Source organism: Perca fluviatilis, chromosome 1, assembly GCF_010015445.1.
Source record: "Perca fluviatilis chromosome 1, GENO_Pfluv_1.0, whole genome shotgun sequence".
NCBI classification, from domain to species: Eukaryota; Metazoa; Chordata; class Actinopteri; order Perciformes; family Percidae; genus Perca; species Perca fluviatilis.
In genome coordinates, this window is record NC_053112.1 from 46,611,500 (window position 1) to 46,615,296 (window position 3,797).

The following is a 3,797-nucleotide window of genomic DNA, read 5'->3' on the forward strand; positions in this document are numbered from 1 at the left end:
TGACATATACTGTTGGAAAGCTCTCTCTCTCTCCTCTACAATGCTGTCGGATCCAAATATGGTCATTTCCTTTTCACTAGCAACCAATCGTGAAAGTAAAAGGGGGGATTTAACTCAAAATGCGCAATCTCATTGGCTGATGCCAATTTCTGACCACGTGATTCGTTCAGAATCGTCACGTGACGTGCTCTGACATTTCCGCGGTAGTTCAGAATGTCGAAAGAAGTGCGTCGAAAACGGTCGAAAATCATCTCAGAGAAGACGAAAACAGTTGTTATCAGCAAGAAGACCCAGGGGATTACACACTGAGACAGCAGAGGATGAAATGCCTTCACGTAGTACGTCCATGTTTAAACTGTCTTTCAGAAAACAGGAGTTTTCAGACAGCGGAGGTAATCAGACCCTCTCTCTCTCAAAGCAGTTTACAGAAAGTCATATAGCCTACATGTCCTATGTGTCACATACCCAGATAGCAAAAAATATCCGCAGGGCTTCTTTTTGCCGCCGGCCCTAAACTGTCGGCTATAGGTGCGTCCCGCTGAAACGTTTGCCGCCGAATACGTCACTCCCATTTCTTGCGAGATGCCGCCGGCGAACAGCTGGCGGGCCCGACTGCTTCACTTTCTCTGGCGGTTGCCTCTGTTCATGAATCGCCACGCCGCTGGTGGCAAGCGCGCTTTGAAATACAAGGCTACTCTCAGAATCGACCAGCCATGTTGGTTTGGCATGTTGGGAGTTAGAGTGGAACTGACAGCGTTTTAACTAATTTTCACATTTGAAGCGATTATAAAATCATAATAGCCTATATGTGAATTACATCAAATAGTTTTTTTGCTCCAAAGCCATTAGGGTTTATAACAGATTCTTGACTTTTGATTCCATGATAAGGTATGATTTAGGAAATGACATTTAAATTACTTTGAAACTCTGAATCGATTATACAGTAATATATGTAAAATATATCGAATTATTTATATAAACTCCTGGTTTATTTCTTCAACCCAGTTTCTGGGTTATTTATGTTGGGTTAAAATCGTGGGTTATTTTTTCAGAGAGTAACCATTTCTGGGTTATAGGGTTGGCTTTCTCACTCTCTCTCTCTCTCTCTCTCTCTCAATGTATTTTTAATTATTATATTGTCATGTCAACATTTATAATATGAACAATCACACTGTGTGTTGTGTACATTATGATAAAACAGTATCACCATTTGTAGGAGAAATAAATTGACACACCCTCTAAACATGGATATATTAACTAAGAAGTAGAATAAATAAGTTCATATATTAAACCCTTGCTCCTATAACATACACATCAGTCTCCCAGAAATTTAGAAGAAGAGGAAGAAGAAACACCTCCTGCCCTCTCCCCCCCGCGAAGAAGAACGCCCACCCCCCGCGAGTTGTTGGAATTTTGAATTTTCTCACAACAGTCGTTGGGAAATAACCTAACCCCGCTTTTATCCGTTTTGGCCTGTGCTTCTTCGTTGAAACTTCGCGTATTCTTCAAGTGCGATTATTTTCACTGTTGATGTAACGTAAACTTTTCTGTGTCCATGTCCCTGTTGCTAGTTTAGCACCATTTGCTGAAATAAATGACCATGGCTTAGCTAGTTGCTACGTTGAGACTAGCGTTAGCCGTGGTAGCTAATTCTGTGGTTGGCATGTAGCCGCGGCTATCGCAACGCAACACAATAATTTACTAATGTTTACCAGCTGTGCCGTGCTTATCATATTAAACAGTGCTCTACTGGTTGAAGTACGGAGAGTTAGCTAAAGAAGCGGGTCAAGTCTTCGAATTGTTGCTAACCTCTAGCTATATTGCTATGTTTTCTCCAGGTTATTTTGAATGGACAGCTTTGTCGCTGATAAGCTAACTGACTGGCGGCTGTCTGAGCTGACAGAGAATTTTAGAGGTGAGCATTTTACTCTTACTGCCCTGACATAATCTCTCTATACCTAGACATGTTTCTTTAATGGGGCTTGAATGTGTCGGTGGAAGATTTTGTGAAATTCACAACTTCTTCGACAGTGGGGTATGCATATCCATATAACCCTTATAGTTAATGATACTTGTGCCTTGAAATTCAATGTCTCTGATATTTTCAGATTATCTTACTTTTGGAAATATTTAAATATCTGGAAATTTAAATCTGTAATGTCACTTGTTTGTTTATTTACTGAAAGTTTTTTTTTTTTTACATTTACAGGCCATCCACAAACATAAAAGAGGCCCTGGCGCTATCATTGGTTCAGACATTCCCTGAATGATGGATCAGAAATTGGCTGTGAGTTTAATTTTCTTTCTTTTTTTTTTACACACAAAGATGTGAATGCACTATAATAAGCAATGGTGTCTAATGAGATGCAGCGGTCATACGAGACATAATATAGTGTATGTGTACATGTATCATTTTCTTTAATTTTGCTTTTAACCCTTATTTCTCTTATCAGTACCTGATGTTTGTTATCTCTACTGCTAAACTTTTCTTCCAGGAAATATGGTATTTATTTATTTATTTTATGTAGATTTCCAGAGACTCCAGAATGAAAACCAAGCTCTGAGGGAGGAGAACCACACCCTGAGGGAAAGCAATGCACGAGCAGGTGAGAATATGCACTCTTTCTTAAATTTTACTTTTTTTGTGTGTAATTTAGGTTCAAAATTACCATATGCCTTTTCATTTTGTAGCACGCGCGAGAAGCGGCTCACTTCAAGAGCAGGTGAAGCAAGTTGGGACAATGTTGAAGACGTTTGCTTGCACTTGGCAATCAGGTAAACTTGCAAACACATGTGGTTGTTGGTTTAATTCCCACTGGGGCCACCTGAACATGTAGTAGACCTAGATATAAATGTCATAGTTTAGTAGTTGTGGGACCAGGACTGACTACTTTATTCTTTTATTCTGGGAACCCCTGTAGGTGCAGATCAGATCCTAATGCTGCGACGTCTTGGAGAGTTTGGCGATGTTGTGCGTAGCATGGACAACAAAATGGAAACTATGCAGCAACATTTCAGTGCCAATGTGTCTGTTGGAGAGCCACTGATGAGGCGGTCCAGGTTAACGTTACGCGTTACCTGAAAGCATCTGACCGTGAAGGCGGAAAAAGGCGCCGCACAGCTGAGAGGGACCCACAGCCGACCCCTTAAACCTAGGCTGACTACTGACACCCCCGCATCACTGACAACTGGAACACTTTCTTTATCCTGCAGTCAGTAACATCAAGAAGCCAGAAGTGCCACACTACACTCACCCAATCCACACTATTCTCTGTGGAAATTATTTTTTCTTCTTCTTTTTTTTTTTTTTATTCCCCATGACCCTGCCTTGAGGGGCGCCTTGGATGGATATGGGATGGTGAGGTTGTTTGTCCTTTATACAGGCGCGCACGAGGGATCACTGAAGATATGCCCATTTGTGCTGCCTCATTCTGGAGATCCCGTAGTCAGGCTTGAAAGACTGATTATCATTACTTAGACTGTCCCGCAATTCTTAGCCCACTACCCCACGCAGACCCCAACCACTCCACACGTTCTGATTGGCTGTGTTCTCTACAGCCAGATTTCCTGCTGTTAATTGTGTTTGTTCCCACTTGTTGTCATGTGTAAATTTAATGTCAAAATGTATATTACCTGGTATCCTGCACATTCTTTGATACCAAAGATCTCAATTACTTCCTATACAATTTGCTGCTTATTTCATTGTTACAGTGCTTAACTATTCTATTTATAAATATAGCTTGTAAATCCTAGATTATACCTCTAATACTTGATATCTGCTCATTATCTGTTCTGGT

General features: G+C 40.8%; 1 long non-coding RNA gene across 1 annotated transcript; it reads left to right on the forward strand.

The window, feature by feature from the left end:
* Positions 1-1,779: 1,779 nt before the first annotated feature.
* LOC120562979 lies at positions 1,780-3,236 on the forward strand. The gene is made up of 5 exons (XR_005639890.1): positions 1,780-1,915; positions 2,210-2,287; positions 2,529-2,606; positions 2,705-2,775; positions 2,922-3,236. It is a non-coding gene; the product is annotated as an uncharacterized LOC120562979 (long non-coding RNA).
* The last annotated feature ends 561 nt before the right edge of the window (positions 3,237-3,797 follow it).